Source organism: Brachyistius frenatus, unplaced genomic scaffold (genome assembly GCF_029030835.1).
Source record: "Brachyistius frenatus isolate BFR_SWC_R1_liver_20210118 unplaced genomic scaffold, ASM2903083v1 Contig_116, whole genome shotgun sequence".
NCBI lineage: Eukaryota > Metazoa > Chordata > Actinopteri > Embiotocidae > Brachyistius > Brachyistius frenatus.
Genome location: NW_027210715.1, coordinates 109,868 through 127,406, shown reverse-complemented (window position 1 = coordinate 127,406; position 17,539 = coordinate 109,868). Strand labels below are relative to the sequence as shown.

The following is a 17,539-nucleotide window of genomic DNA, read 5'->3' as shown; positions in this document are numbered from 1 at the left end:
TCATTCAACAAACAGACCAACTGTGCACACAAAAACAAAGTGCGGTCTCTCACAACTTGGAGTGTGTATAAATCTAATTTAACATGCAGTAATATGGAATCACTTCCTTTGATAATAAGCATTTAACTAGATAATGTTAACCATTTCCTCAAACCCCGTCACTTCCCGTGTTTCCGCTTCTTCACGGTTTATTTTGGTGCTGAGGGAAGAAGAGCCGTGCTGACTGTAAATGAGGAGTTATTTTTGTTAATAAAGAAGGCAACTTTATGCTGTAATACTTTCAGCACAGCTTCTGCTGACGACTTCATTTGCATAAGAATCGCAGGAATTAAAAAAATTGCAAACTCCTGCAAATATTGCTGAGATTGCTGGAATTTGTGTTTATCATTGCGATCCTAAGATGGAGGAGGGAACCGGACAGTTATCATCAGCAAAGAGGAGCAGACGAACCGTTCAGGCAGGCGCTGCATCAGCATATCAATCAAGACGACTGCACAAACACTCATCTATACATATTCATAGGAGATAATGACGCAACGAACTAAATACACGCTGATCTTCTAAATACACGCTGATCTTCTGCTGAAATCTTTTCCCCTCGTTTCCTCCAAAGCTTCCAAACCTCTACAGGAAGCACTGCCTCAAACGCAGCACTCTGAAAAGATGAAGAGTGCTTACGCGGGATAAAATGCCACGACATATTACATAATGTTTAAATATCGCTCGCAGCACATTTCTGACCCATTTTCTCTTCAGTAGCAGGGAGAGACGAGGCAACAACGACGGCTTTTTTTTTTTCTCCCCGACGCATGAAGGGCACATGTTGCCATTTATTCAGCTCCAAATCAAAACACGACGCTACGCGGGCAGAACCGGAAAACTGCCCCGGTGCTCGTCTGCGTGTTCGAGCTTGGAACATGGAAAAGACCGAGCCGACAGATCCTTCACCTCTGCCTGCGCGTTAAAGCTCATGACGGCGTCTCGTCGTGGAAAATGATTCACGGTTATGGAGGCTCAGAGAGACGGAGAGAAGCATCTCCTTTGGTGGGATACCGCTGCTGCTGAATGGCTCAGTAATCACTGGGAGCTATTTTTGATTTATTTTTTTCTAAGATAGAAAATTGAGGAATCCCGAGACTGTGTCAAAGTGTGCTTTCAGTCGGTGCATCAACTCGCGTGAGGAACGTGCAAGGCGTGTTTTTATAGCTCGTGTTTGGTTGTAAATAGGTGACAAATAAAAGAAAGAACAGCTAAAAAGCCAAAGTTCCACAAGTGTTCAGCCGTCGTAGATCGTCCGACTCTGATCTCCATCTGAGCAATAACGCACATTTTTCCTAAATATATTCCCTCATTTGGTGTTTTGATGATGGTGGTGGAGAGCGGTCAATCACGCGTTGGTTAAATAAGACGTTCGGCCGGGTTGCGATCTGCCGACTGAAGGCCGAAGCTTGTGATTCTCACCGTTCCCAAAACCAAAGCACCGGGAAGCGTGTGGAAGGAAACACGCGTGAAGTAAACCCGTCAGACGACACGAGAATCTTAAGAACTTTAAAAACACATCGGATTTGAATGCGTCTCTTTAAAAACATGTTGGTTTGTGTAGCGTTAGCTTAAACCTGACTTTATTTTTTATTTTTTTTGGCAGCACAAAAACAATCATCTGTTTGTAAAGTGGATGGCTTACTTACACGTTGAGCAGAAAGAAGAGAGAATCAGAAAAGCGTTACTTTAAAATGATGTTCTGGGTCGCCACCTTCTTCTGTATCTGAAGATGTCGCCGATCGGAGAGCTGCCGGTGAATCAAAACAACGAGCTGAAAGTCCACGAAAGCACCGTGTCTGGTGATACCGCTTCAGCACCGTGTTACCTTCTCGTTTGACCTTTTCTTCACGGAGAAACATCGACCGCAGGAGCTTTAATTGGTCAGTTAGCGAGTGGTTATTCACGCAGCAGGAGCTAATGTAATAGATCAAGATATTCATTTTTAATATCGGTGTTCTACTTCTACTCTGTGCTCGGCTCTTTGCCGCAGCAGTTCTCACTGGAGATCAATAAAAGACATTTTCACAGACTAACTGTTCGATATGTGGACGTGAAATGTTGACTTATTAATATTATATCGCGCTGCGGGTGAAGCACTTCCACAAGCCTCCCACCTTCTGCACACGTGTTTCTAACAGCGGCTGCTGAGTCACTGGATTGATCACCGGTGTTCATGAAGCCCGGCCGAGACCTTCGTTGCGACTGAAACTAATTGGTCCCTCCAGTTATTTTTGTGATCATTGTGAACAAAAATGCTTGTTTTTTTTGGCGGATTTTTGAAAAAACTGTGATGTAATTTGCAGATTCTGCGGAAAATTGAGGTCCAAAAAGAAAAATGTGTTTTTTTTTTAAGCACTATCTGATAAAGGATTAAATATGTAATCACTTCCTTTGACCATAATCATGCTGCACATCACAGAAATATTGTAGTTGTAATCTTTTTTAATTTATTTATTGAACTTAAAGAGAAACCACGGGGCTAAACGTTACCAAAGGAAATCCTAAAAACGACGCAGCTTTCCAGAACAGACCACCTGTGACTAATATAGAAACGACGACGACATCAGCTGTCAAAATAAAAGCTTTAGATGTTGTTTGATTCATGTTAATGAAACACACAGACCTGCTGGACGCACAAAAACAACGTGGAGTCTCAAGTTGACGTGTGTCTAAAATTTCAGCATAATTTGAGCATTTTTAGCATACCATAATATGTAATCACTTCCATTTATAATAAGCATTGAAGTACAAAGTTGTTCCACTTGTTCCGGTTTCCTTCGGTGCACAGATTTGAATAAGAGTTCAGATTTAAGTACAGTAAACAGGCAAAGCCTCTCTGATTGGAAATGAGGAGATATTTTTGTTAATAAAGTCCCTTTTGTTTGCAAAGACGTACTTTATGCCGTAATACTTTCAGCACAGATTCTGCTGATGACATTTTTTGTGGAAAAACCGTGGGAATTTGACAATATTTGGAAGCTCCCGCAAATAGTGCCGACTTTGCTTAAATTTGTGTTAATTGTTGCGAGAGCGCGATTTCCTGGAGGGACTAATTAATGACGAGTGCATGTATCATAGGATTTATAGATTGTAGTGTATAGTGTATTTTAGCAACAGGATTAATAAGTGTAACTCGGCCTGCAGCATGTCAAAGAAATGTCAGTCAAACTCTGAACTTTCCTCATTAAAACACCTTATGCACTTCACGAAATCCAAAAAAACCAAATCTCCATCATCCTTTGCAGCTCGGAGCAGCCTCATAAAAACGCCGAGGACTTTTACCCTCCACCAAAAGCCACTCGAACAACTCCTCTCGTAGACTCCAGTAAAACAGCACGTGATGATATCTGGCTTCCTTCTCTGTGCCAGCTTTAGTTAAGCCGCCTGATACAAGCGAGGTCTTGTGAGGATGTGTCTGACCCGGACCTTCGCTGAAAAGACCAGTTCTGTAGGAGGCAGAAGTCCTTTCAGACTGCCGCATGACAGAATGAGGATTCTATTCAGCCTTATTTCCTGACAGGATCAGCACTAATTGAAATCTCCTGACATCAAAACAGGGCTGCAGCTCCAGCTGGTCGCAGCAGCACAGCGACACGCAGGCATTCATACATATTTGGGCTTCTGAGAAAGTATGAGAGCGGCAAAGCACACACCGAATTAAACTCACCTCGGTACCGGTGCAGGACGGGGGCGACATATCCATATTGCGACATCAGGATATTGTCATATAGATTTTGGGTCTCTTCATGAGGCGTAAATGCTTTTCTTTTCCTGCTTTTAAAAGCGGCTTTACAGTGAAGTGATGTCATTTTCAGATCTGGATGTCTTTGAGCTGCTTAAATATGTCCGAGGTGTCTCCAGCGTTCGTTCCAAATCTTCTGAGGCCATTCACATTCTGGCTTTTCTTCGCCTATATCTGTCCCTGATCATCCGAATCAAACAATAAATATCTACATACACAAATCTGTGTTTTTCCCGCCCCCAAAAGTCACATCCGTTGCTGCAGCAGCACTTGCTGCTGCCATTCTGCATCTTGTTTTTATTGTCCAGTTACTACAATCCTCATCTCCAGTACCACCAGTTCAGGATTTTGGTATGGACTTGGTACCAAAGTATCAGTTGTCATGACATCACTAATATCGTGTAATGTGATGTTGTGCAAAGACTCATTTCTAAACCCGAGTGCAGGAACTGTGAAGCTGATCAATCCAGCGGCTTCAGGCTTTTTCTAGTAGACGTAGAGAAAACAAAACACTCAAGCGGCATGTTAAACATCCAGATAAGTGCCTCGTGTGGTTCAAGACTCCCTCAGAAGACAACCTGCCACATTAGGCCCCGAAGCACAAACCACAGAGAAAACAGGTCGATAAAAACAACTTCGAGTGAAAGATACATGACACTGATTCTTCTTTCTATTCTGTCATGAACGTGAAGTGATGAACAAGTGACGTATGGAACGATAAACTTAAAGGAATACTTTCTGGATTACAAAGGAAATGAAGTTAAAAAATGCAAAATACTTCAATTTGATATTCAAATAATTTACAATAAAAAAGGTTCCTGGATTTACCCATACATAGATTACAGGAGACAATTTGTAGTGGGAGCAGTAGAATAAAATGTCATAGTAGAACTGAGGGTCCTGCACACTTCGTTTGTGCGATGCCAAATTTTGCAGCAATTTCTACTGTATATTCCAAACAGTCACGGTTCCGCAATTCAGCGGAAACCACATATCCTCCCCCGGAGCACCGGCTTAGTGTGAAACCACCGAGTCCAGGCCAGTGGTGTTACAACCGCTTTATCCACCAAACAACTCACACATCTGTCAGCGAGAGGAAGGTCCACGGCCGGAGCCCCAGTTCAGGCGGGCAGGGAGGTCTGAGCAGCGCTCCTGGTGCCGCTCACGGGCCGGCTGATTTTCAGCTGGAGTGGTACCAGAACAGGCGCAAAAAATTCAAATGTTTTATCGTATGGGCCCAGAGAGTGAGGTCCATCGGCCAAGATGCTGTCCAAAGAAAGGCACGGGTCCGGGCTGCACCGCCACGATGCACTGCCACGATTCACCGGGTTATCCAGCGTACTCGTTCATTTCAGAAGCTGAGAGGGAGGAGCTTCGATCCTGCAGTGGATCAGACCGACTTCTCTTTCAGTCTCAGTGGTTTATGTGTCAAACTGCCGAGGAAGACAAACGGCAAGCAGCCAGATGCAGAATAATACAAACTGAGCAGAGTTCACACTTCCTTCCTGGTCCCTGATAAGACCAACGTGATGCTGAGCAGGCCGAACTTCTCAACTTTTTAACGCTTCTTCAAACACACCGATATAAAACTACGCACCATCTATAAGTATTGCCACGTATTCCTTTGGTACATTAGCTCTAACGGCCGGGCAGGAAGTCAGTCGGGGAAAAACAAAGACAATCCGGTCGACTTTCCAAACAGAGCGCCCGCGTGCTGCCGGCCGTACAAAACCTCGCCGCGTCAGCAACTCCTTCAATCAGGAGAAGAAATGCATTCTCCTCCAGCTACGGACACTTTAGGTGAAATAGTTAAAATAGGAATTAGGAGGATTCATCAAGTTAATGACTAAAACACAGCAGGCGGTATTAACTTTGTAGGCTGCAGCAAAAAGTAGGAAATAACAATAAACACAAGGCGGTCAAAAAAGGAACCGTTTAACCATGTTTACCACAACGGAAGCACAAAGATCAAGCACACATGATCGAATCAGGAAGTCAGATAAACCGAGCAGACGGACGCGACGGACTGAGTTCAGGGGAATAAGCAGGTAAAAGCCTCACAACTACAATCCCCAAAAAACTCCTCGGTCAGTGCAGCTTCTTACCAGCGTGCTGGAGGAACATGAAGCATCACTGGATGGCTGAGACACCGTCTGACAGCGACTCCAGAATCTGCTCCTGTTAACTATCCTGCTGCCCTGAAGGCGTTTCTATAGCAGACAAATTCAAGGGACGGACTAATACTGTTTTAATAACCGCTTTTGGGAAGTCTGACATCGTGGGCCTCCTCAAGAACAGATCAGATTGTTAAGGCTTACTTATGTAAAAAGTTAAGGGAAAGCAAGTTGATTTATAAAGTTCCTTTTCCAGGCTGCGGTCTCTCAAAGTGCTTTAACACTCGTGATTTTTGTCACGTTCTTTTTCTGACGTCTGTGGTCGAAGTTTTGGAACGACAGGTCCTTTAATTTGGGGCTTTGGGGGATGTAAACAGGAAGTATAATGCTATCATAGAGTCAGTAGCCGCGGGTTACAAGTGGAGCTCTGTCATTTTTAAAGCCTATTGTTCACAAGGTGGCCAACTGGCACCATGAAGAGTATGTTGAATGGATTACTGGCAGTTCCTGTTCACAATGTGCACATTGACGACAACTATCAGTGGATCACTGTTACAGAGACTTCTCATGAAAGGAATGAGGAGCATCTTTTTCCTACGACTGCTACGTGGATTTTGGACATTTATTCCTGATGGACATCAGTAATCATTATATCCTCGGGAGGTGTGAATCACACCGACTCTAAAAATATGAAAACGATATCTGTGGGTTAGGATGTGGTCGAGGTGAACCATCAGTGATGTCATCCAGTGGTTTGTGAACAGCTGTATGAGGCCTCCTGTTCAGGTTTTGGCCGTCGCTCGGAGCGGTCCGAGGTCAGAAGGGATCATATTTGGACCAGATGTGGAGAAGCGAGCTGTGATCTGACTCCATCTGATTGAAAACCAGAGGACGCTACGTCCTGACCACCTACAGCAGCACGCTGACTCAACCACAGGCCTGTCAATCAAGCACACGCCCCCCAAAACACAGCATTTTGAGGCCTTATTTCTAATTAATGATGAGATTATTTGCAGATGAACCGACAGAAAACGAATAATAAGGAGTGACTTTAGCCAACAAAACCAAAATAACATAAAAATGTATCGACTTTGGATTTAATGAGAGAAGTCGAATGGAAAGAAACAGTTGGATCATTGCAGCAACGTCTTCAACATAAAGTTAAGGTAAAAACAAAGACAGCTTGGACTGGAAGCCTTTAGGGTCCTTTTCATTTTTAGTATTCGTTGCATTTCTGCTTTTTGAAACCATTTAAAGACGGTTTCCACTGACAGCAACCACCGCTACATCCTTTTCATAAGTTTAAATACTTAACAGCCTTGAATGGTTTTTTTTTTTTAAAGTAGCACTTTTTAGATGCAGAGAAAATAACGAGCTGCCATAAGTGATATCAATAAGGCTTTAAGTAACTCCAGGCAGCGCTTTAGTGAGTCAATAGTAAGGCAGTCAATGACAGGAGGCTGTTCGCAGACTAGACTCTCAGAATAACACAACAATATTATCAGGACGAGTCACTGGAAATTAAAGGAAACGTTTTTTGGAGTTAGTCTAAAAAATGTTTGTCGGTCCACCACGGGCCTCACGCAGAGTGGAGTCTCCGTTTCATCACAGCAGGGGGCGGGACAACTCGGGGTGGCATATGTTCTTGAGAAGGAGGGTGGGAGTAACGTTAAAGAGCTACGACTGCTGTGCTGAACTTCACCACATCAGATGAAACGGTCAAATCGACCTACTTTTGAACAGCCGAGGTGAAAAAAATACTCCGTGTACATTTTAGGATAATGCTCCATCTATGAGCTCTACGTCTGACATGGAAACTCCAGCAGCCCCATTGAGGATCAGCCCAACAGGGAGGAGACGGTACCACCGGCTGATCACAGCTGGGTCTCCGTCTCGTTCGGAGATCTTGTACGTTTGTGTCCAGCAGGAGGTTCCAATTAAAAGATACGTGATCACGTTTTTAAGAGGGGCGGTTAAGATGCTGCACACAGATATGAAGCTGCAACCAACGGTGACCTCAGCCAACACTTTGTGAACTGACGTTATGAAGATCTTGATATTTTGGAGAGGGGGTGGGGGGTCATATTTGGACCAGTTGGAGCGGTGCATCTGACTCGGTGTAATCGGGAACCCGAGGACACTATGCTCCGCCTACTGATAGCAGAAACCTGACTGCACCACAGGCCTGTCAATCAAACGGACACGTCCCCAAACGTACCGCCTTTTGAGGTCTAATATTTAATTAATGTTGTGGTTATTTTCAGATGGACCACCAGAACACTAAGAAGAAGAAATATATTGACTTTTTATTTCATGAGAGAAGTTGAATGGGAGTCAATGGAGCCAGGGCCTTTTTGGACTCAACCCCTAGCGGCTCTCAGTGGTACTGCAGTTTAAGGCACTTCTGCGTCAGCCTTGTTTTTCAGACCTGGAAGCGACATCCACTTTAATATACCGTCAATAATACAGCCTGTTAAATTCATCACAGTTTAGCATGAGCTCCTGGCTAACTGCTGAAATACTAACAGCTAACTCGCATGCCGTCGGTAACGAATGCAAAAAGGATCCATTTGCAACTTTTCGTAGATTAGAAGAAACGGGCTGCAGAGTTCTTCTTATATTCAAAGACTATTATAATCTTTGATGTTGTAAAAAAGATTCTGTTGAGTCACTATTCTTTGGCCTAATGAAGTAACACCATGATGACTGAGCATTTGGCCCACTGATGAAAAGCTTTGCATTTGCAGGCTATAATTTATACGACAACTCGAGTGTTCTGCTGGATTCAGGACTGAAAAGTCCCTTCAGACCTCCGTGTGAGACTTTTTGAACACTTGTTCCAAAATGACTCTCCTGTTTTAGGAAGCAGCATGAAGTCAGACTCCAGAGCAGCTGTTGTGAGTGAAGGAGCACAGGCTCCGGCTCGTACTGTCAGTGTGATTACACTCACTGCACCCTTTAGGATGCAGCCAAGACTCCTGCAGAGCTTCTTTTATGGAAGAAGAAGAAGAAGAAGAAAAAAGATAAACAAAAACACAACCATTCCTGGAAAACTGCTGTTATGTAACTGCAATAGATAATTAGTTAATGTAGCTGCATTAGAATGAGCACTGTACATGGTCAATTAAGCAATTAAGACTCTTGATTGCTATTTTTGCTGTTAATCGATTTTGATTTCCAGTTTGAAAAATAAAAGCACTTCATTGTGTCGGCGGCGGCTTCATGAGGGTTTCAACTGGACTGGAGGAGGTTACATTTACATTAAGGAGCTATTATGTTGCTGACATGTACTTGAATCCAAGTCTGTAGCTGCTTGCAAACGACCAGAGGCTGCAGCCATCCCCCCCGCCCCCATTAGGATCCATGCTTTAACTATCAGCCTGCAGCAGCCGTCCTTATTAATACACATGCAAGGAATTCTGTGAAGACACTTGAAGTAACAAATACAACTCTCTCTCTCTGTCATGCTAATAGAAGCAGTATAATCTAATCTGTAATCTCTTTGAGAGGCGCGTGAGCTCAGTGACAACATACGAAGCAAACTGAGCCCGTGGAGTGGAAACAACACATGATCTTTCCGAAGCTAAAATTCCATCCGCGGTTTGATCGACTTCAGCCCCCCCCCCCCCCACACACACACACACACCGACAGCGTTACGGTCAGCCTACAGAAAGAGAGGAAATGCGTACCGTGTGTCAGTCGGTGGAGGGAGGTGAGCTCGACGCTGCTGCCGCTTCTCAGTCAGACTGAACCGGGTACAACAAGCCAGTGAGCTCAGCCCGTCTCCCCCTCTCTCCCCCCACCCACCCACCCACACCCACACCCACACACCGCTGAAAGGAGGAGACAAGGCAGCGAGGACAGGCAAGCGAGAGAGCGCGAGCCTCTCTCTCCCTCGCTCTCTCTCTCTCTCTCTCTTTCCGATAAGCGCTCCTTCCTCTTTTTGAGTCTTCATCGTCTCCTCATCATGTTTTGGGGTTTTTCTGCTGAATAGTTGTTACATCACCGGCATGTTTCACTCAACCTCTGCTTTTATCGGTCCTTAAAAGCATTTATGATTTTGCCTCCTGCCATCTCTCAATCCCTCCATCTATGTTCAATCTTTTCTCCCGACTCCTTCCCCCCCCCCCCTTCTCTTTGGCCTCCTAACAGACGATTTAACAAACAAAACGTGTTTGTCAGGCAAAACATCATCTGACACACAAACGAGGAAGCAGGCCGTCTCCTGTCCGCGGAGGACTCAACTGGAGGCCGCAATTAAAACAGAGTAGTGAAGCAGTCGTCAGTGCGAGACGGAGGCCAGCGCTCGCCTCCATCGCGGCTACTGTAACCACACGGCTCTTCCACGTGCTCTTGTTGACGGAGGCCCTTTTCTGCACCAATAAACCAAAGTGGCCGAGCCGATCTCCCCGCGGAGGAGGACGCACTCTGCCCTCTGCTGCGGTTTCCATTAACCTGCTCGACTCTTCATACGCGTTATAATTGGGAGCATTTGAAGAAACAATGAAGTATGTGGAGGGAATGTAGAAATGTGAAAGAGTCGTTCAATAACCAGAAGTTGTTTATCGAAGCAGCAACACACTGGATTCAATTACATTTGAGTCTGATCTTCAAATGAGAGCAAAAACAATCCGCAAAACAAGACTTGACTGAAGTCCAATCAACAAACACATCTGCGCTGTTTATTTTTCAAAAGCTTCAACATGTTTGTTAGAGTAAACAAAAGGAGGGATGTACAAGTACAGTCAGCAGTAGCTGCTCTCAGAAACGCTACACGAGTACAACCCAATGTTGTTCTCAGCAAATCTAAAAATCACCACAAACTTGTTGGTGACAGAACAACTGCACTTTGAGAAAAAAGCGAGTTTGTGCAGAAACGTTCGTCTGTGTGGCGAGCCACTCCAACAGCCACCATCTGCTTTGAGACATTTTGTTTTGCAAGCAGATCAACAAATCGGTCTGCTGCCAGGTACTTTTTCTTCTTTTTTTTTTTTTTCAAGAAATAGTTCGACATTTTGTGAAGCGTCAGGCGATCACACGTTATCACTGCAAGGTTGCCGGGAAACCAGCCGGCATTCAGGCCAAGAAGAAGTCGAGTTTACATCACGTCAATGCACGCTGATTTGGGTATGAAGTAAACATCAGCAGCTGCTGTGGGTTGATTCGTTGATTTGGATTCGTTCTATCGGAGTCAGATCAAGTTTGTGATTAAAGTTTGAAATTGACAAGAAAAACAAGAGTCACTGACGTCGAAGCACAAGAGCCCCACTGATACTGGATTTTTGGGGCAGATGTCGATACCGATATTAAGAAGCAAAAGAATTCTGGAATTAATATATCGGCCAAAATATAATATATTATTATTAGCGGTCTATATTATTCATATAGGTAATGAATATACAAGCTCAATAAACAGTTTTTTTTTTTTTTTTTTAAATGATCCTTCAAATAAAGACATTTTGATACTTGTGATAAAGAAATGTAACAGAGAAAAGGTATTTTACAGTTTGATGTCCACACTCACATCAGTGCACTGAAACAGTGGGAGTTTAATAATGATAGATGACACAAATAGAAACATTACTAATCTACCCCAGGATATTTGAAATATCAGCGCACACCTGCGAACATATTCCCCCGACACCAGTGTGTTCTGTGGTAGGAAAATATCGTCTGATGTAATCCGTCCTCTACGCTCTAGAAACAAACGTTAACTAGCGATAACAACTTAGAATTTGAATCGTTGGTGGAAGCAAAATAAGCTTCTCCAGACGTTACGCCGAATATGTTGAACAGTTGCCTATTTACACATCCAAAGCGACATCATTAGTCATCTAGACTTGTATTTCTGGCCACATAACTAATGTACATCTGATATTTATTCACTTAGCTCCGGTTTGGTTTCCACTAACTACTACAAGAAATATTGGGTTCTTTAGCTCCTATGAAAAAGCCTCGGTAGGTTTCTCAGGGCTTTTTTTCCCCTCTGAGAACAGCTGCTGTTCCAAAACTAAGGCAGACGAGAGCTGACGGTACAAAAAAAGGAAAAAAAAAAAAGGAAGTTAAGTTATTGGCCATGAACATTCAGTGCATCTCACCAACAATAATCCTGTTTTTAACTGTTTGACTTTTTGGTAGGAAATAAAACAGCATTAGCAGGATTATTAGTGATGTTGCGTCAGTGCAGTGGAAAACTATGAAGTATAGTGTCTGGCTTCTGCCTCCATTTATATAAGCTCCGCTGCGTTTAATGACTCGTTACTGCTAGAAAAATGGCCGTCAATATATATTGAAAAAATATTGTATATTCTGCAGGTCACGCCAGCGTTCGTGCGGCCTCGTGACACATGAGCACGGCTCACTAGTGTTAAAGGCCATCAATACCAACTTTTCAGTCTTAAACCGTCAAAGACCGGCTTCATATTTCTCTCCAAACTGCCCGTCAGGTGGTTGGACAGCTTTGGAAAGCTCCCCTCCTGTGTTTGCTCCTTCCTGAAACCAACAATCCATTATTCACACCAACTTCACACAATGACTGGCCAGCTGTGTGGAAGTGAGAAAGCAGCCAGCAAATGAACTTCTCTCTGGGCCTCCGTTTCTCATTTGCGACAAATTTATTTTTGTGGCACTTTTCCCGTGAACAAGCAGGTGGAACGCACTCCGCCCGTCCTCCCGGGCCGACCCTCAAATTGTGTGTTTAATGGAACTGAAGAAGTGCGAAAGCTGAAAAAAGATTATTATTATTATTTTTTTTACTATTAAATATTTGCTCTGTTGCAGCAGAGGAAACTTCAGAACAGAACAAAGCAGTTGAAAGGAGGCGGTCAGCGTCGCGCCCGCTGGGAGAGGTCGGCTGTGATTCGCATCGTGGGGGTTCAAAATTGTTCTCGTCTTGACGAAGAAAAGTATGTAAAAGAAAAAAGTAAAACAACCCGGGACATCCTTCAAAGAGCCGGAAAACAGCAGAACTCATCATCGCACTCAAAAATGTGACGCTCATTTGCAATCGATAGCAATTTTAATTCGACTAAAAAGTTCAGCCGCAGGCAGGAAACTCCTGCTGAGTGGGATTCAGTCTTCGACGAGGGTTTTCTCAGAGCAGAAACAGAGCAACTGCGTGCGGTAATGACGGCAGCAAAAACAGGACATGTTGTGTGAGCGAGGAATTTGGTTTTACACATTTTCTACCGAAAACGTTGAGCATTTTGAAAGCAGAACTTTGTCAAATTCATTTGAAAGGGGAATTAAATAAATGACTCACACCTTCCCCTGTTTGAGAATGATATAACAAAAATGGATGGGTTTAGTCACACGCACATTTTAGGAGAACAGCCTGTCTTTATCTGTTTATATGTAAATGAGGTTTCTGACGTCAATGATGATTTTGTATAGTGTGCTGGTGATACATGACCATAAAAAAAAAGCAAGCAGAGCTTCTAAAAACACTCATTTATGCTGCTTTTCATACAAATGGCAGTGAAAATATAGATTTATTAATTCTTCAGCTTTTCCAACGGTAGACTTCCAAATATAATTTCCTTTAAAGCAGTTGATGTTAACTGCAGTGTTTCCAGGTGCTGGGCTACAACACATTCATCAGTACGAAAGTTACAAACCTCAATAAACCCTCAAAAGGCTGCATTGCTTAACATTGAACTGAGAACTTAAGGACGCCATGCAAACTAAGCTATTTCTGACCAACTCTGCGGTAGCTTTCTAGAAAGAGACAGCCCAAGTCTCAAAACAGGAAGTGCTGGCCTCCGTGGGATTGACCAAGTTATCTTACCACTTCACATGCTAGGTTGCGGTATCAGAAGTCACAGAGATAAACAGCTGAGACAAGAACCCTTCAGAGGAAACGTCACGTTATCTCAGGAAATGACAGCTCAACAGTTACAACAAACATCGACGCCATCGAACTTTGGCGTCCTGCAGGCGTCTTGTTGGGCCACAGATTGAATGAGAGGGCCGTCTAAGAGCTGGAGGACTGAAGGTTTAACATAAAACAGGCAGGTTACGGAGAATTCAAACTAACGAAGTCGGACAAGACGAGATACAACACTAGTAATGCTTCTGCAACTGGGGAACTTCAAGCTTCAACCGGCGGTGAGGAACGTTTGTGTTCCTCCTCCTGAGAGGAATCACACAAACCCTGTGGACATGTGCTGGCGTCGTCGGCTCTGCCATAGACCGCTCTGTTTCTGCTGCCGCTGCTGGAAAGTAGTGGATAAATGAAACAAGAGGTGTCACAGCCAACGTGAACTCGACTTTGATCCACTCAGTCCGTAACTTTTTGGAAAGTGCAGAACTGCACAATGGGATTATTTGAAGTTAGCGTCGGGCTAAACTGGAAGTCCGTCTGCTCGGCAAGCCTCCGTCGCATATGATCTGAGCGTTGAGCATGAGCAGTGTGCATTCATCCGGTCAGGGTGGGGATGTTACACCACACAACAGAAATCCACATGTTGTGAAATCCAGAGAGGTTTGGCCGGTGGTGGTAAAGATATGGTGTCAACTGATTTGGCAAAGGCTTGAATGTAACGGACGTTCATCTACTGTATATGTAAAAGTCCAAGACTACAGTTTTGAGCTGCAGCTGCCAACGGTGACGCCACCCGTTGGTTTTGTGAACGTTTGTTATGAAGCCTCGAGTTCGTATATAGTCCGTCGCCATCTTTGCTAGTTGGAAGCGGTTTGGAGCAGGAAGTGACCATATATGGACGAGCTGGGGGAGGAGCGAGAGGCAGATCTGACTCCATCTGATCAGAAACCGGACGATACTACGTCCCGCCCGCCGATAGCCGTAACCTGACTGCACCACAGGCCTGTCAATCATACAAGCATGCTTCCCCCAACCCCCGCCCCACTCCTGCTTTTTAAAGCATATTTTCTAATTAATGCCAGAAAACTAATATAAAGGAGTGACGTTAGCGAGCAAAACCATGATAACTTGTGGACAAAAATCGATTGAATTGGAAGCCTAAGGAGTCGGAGGCTTTTTGAAGCCAACCTCCAGCTTAAAGCACTTCAGTATCAGCCCCGCTCGCTACGTCCACTTTTATATACGGTCTATGAAATAGTGAGAAACCTCACTCATTATCAGAGAACAGGGGTTACACAAGTAACCTAAAGGTTTCCTGTGCTCCTTTTGAAGCATTACTGTATTTTTCCTCCACCTCTGGAGAACACAACAAAAGGTACATTACTCCACGGCACCAGCGGTACATGACATCCTGTATTCTTTGCAATAAATGGAGGATACATTTATGGATGCTCCAATGCCTTTGACAATGGATATGTCTGTATATAAGACCGTATACAGTACCAGCAGCTGATAGCTACAGGACATATTTTTGAAAGGAGACATGTATAATACATGATAGCACACAGAATGAGAGGATGGCTGCCGGTCCTCTCAATTCTCACGATTAAAGCCGGCAGAAAACGCACTCCATCAAATCTGCCATCATGTGCTGACACAAAATATATTACCCTCCTCAAGCTGAAGAATGACACTAATAGAGGGGAGTGTGTGCTCGCCTGTCAGTTTGTGTGTGCACTGACTGACAACGGATTGACGACAGCAAAGCAAGTCGGACCAAAGTGTGTTTTAAACTATTTATATGGAGTATATTGAAAAGGCCAAACTTAAATGTTTTTTACGGCGCGCACACACAGCGTTTCTACAAATGATTCAGTTTTTGTGACGCTGCATGACTCTTCCTTTTTCGTTCTCACCGTCTTCTTGACTAAACGACTTATTTTTCTGTGTTCGAAGGACTAAACAAATGTTGGGAGGAGACACTTTTCTCCACTGCACTTAAAACCTGCTTGGTAAAAGCTGCAGCTGCCTCCACATCATCTCAAGTTCATTTTGTCAAGCCTGTTTGAAAAGTTACTGCACATTTTCCGACTTTGGTTCGCGTCTGAGGCAGAGCTGAAGCCGCGGAGGATAAGCTCGCTTTCCCTGTTTACTTCAGGGGTGAGGACGTGTCTCATCAGCCCGGGCTGTCAGCTCCGCTCCGTCAACAGCCCCCTACGTCCGACCACCGGCGTACACGAGCTGAGGCAGCCTCGGTTTCTCACTCCAGAAGAGAAGCCCGAAGCCAATTTTCACCTCTGGCGTCCCGACAGCCTCCTGCAGCTTATCCCCGTCACGTTATTGTAGGTCTGAGTACTAAGAACCTGGAAAAGTTCTGCTGGGTAGGAAGCAACGGAATAAAGATTAAAGATGCTGTGATTGAAAAGTTAAGTAAAAAGTGACATGTGGACAGCTGGGTGTTTTTTTTTTTTTTTTAAATGGTGCTTTTTTTTTATTTTCTTGACTCCTACGCAAAAGCAAATATAGATTTCCAGCTGATCTTTGACTTCATCATTAATGATATTCATGGTTTCAAATTTTGGCATCGAAAGAGTTTGTTCTGTTCTGTCCTTTACCGCTACGGCAAATCAATGATAGTACAAACATCAGCTTCTCCACAATAAAAGTCTCAATTGACCATAATAAAAAGGGAGAGAGGTGTGGTCAACACCAGCCGTCATGTGCTCCTTCAGCATCCTGACCAGCTGATCACTGGAGAGCATCGTGACCAGCTGATCACTGGAGAGCATCCTGACCAGCTGATCACTGGAGAGCATCCTGACCAGCTGATCACTGGAGAGCATCCTGACCAGCTGATCAATGTGGTCAACGGGAGCTGCACCGCCTCAGCGCATAGTGAAGGCAGCCGGCAGGATCATTGGTCCTCGTCCCTCCTGGACCTCGACAACACCCGCCTTACCCGCAAAGCAGTCAGCATGTTGGGAGACTCAACAATCCCTCACAGGCCTCTTCAGCCTCCTGCCTTCTGGGAGGAGGTACTGCAGCCTCCGTCACCTCCTCCAGACTGAGGAGCAGCTTCGCCCATCAGGCTGTCGGGATGCTGAACTCTCTCCCCCCAAAGTCTGAACATCGTCCTCCACCCCTCACCCTCACCCTCACCCTTCATCACACGAGCACACCCACATCCAGCTCCAGCACTTTATGAAACTAGACTCGGGTACAATCTTTGCACTGTGGACCCGTATTTGCACGACACTGCAGTCAAGCGTCACAGTGGTTGTTGTCTGTTTTTATTGTTACATATTTATACGTTTGTGAGAAACAATATTTCGATCTCTCTGTATGTCTCGATGGAGCAACAGGTTGATGCCAGTTCAGATGTATCTAAAAGGCATTTTAGGAAATCACCAATTCTATTTTATTATGTCTTTGACATTGAAAGAGTTTTTTCTGTTGATCTTTTCATTGTTCTAAAACAATAAAAAAAAAATATATATACTTTTGGGGGCACTGTAGGATGGTTAAAAGAAAGTGGATCCAACTAAAAAGTAAGTTACAGATCTCCCATGCTACATTTGTTAGGCATTTCATAATAAAAAACACTGAGCCATGCTAGCAGAGATTGAGCTGAATCCCAACGTCGGCATGCTGACATGCTTCTGATTAGCAGGTGTAATGTTTATTATGGTCACCAGCTTAGTTTAGCATGTTAGCATGGTAAATTAGCACGAAAAGATTAGCTGCATGTTAGCTAATTAATGAGCATAATTAAATATGCTAATAATTAAAAAGCAATGGGATCACAAAAGCTTTTAGAA

At 44.1% G+C, this 17,539-nt stretch overlaps 1 protein-coding gene across 9 annotated transcripts in view; it reads right to left on the bottom strand.

The window, feature by feature from the left end:
• The window catches only part of osbpl8 (oxysterol binding protein-like 8), a 101,118-nt gene that overhangs the window by 56,654 nt on the left and 26,925 nt on the right, over positions 1-17,539 (bottom strand). The window contains exon 1 of one of the 9 annotated variants that reach the window (XM_069713147.1): positions 9,589-9,647. The exons of the other annotated variants lie outside the window; for them this stretch is intronic. The gene's annotated coding sequence lies outside the window, so the exon portion shown is untranslated. Of the gene's footprint in view, positions 1-9,588; positions 9,648-17,539 lie in introns of those variants that run through there. 9 annotated transcript variants of the gene reach the window in all.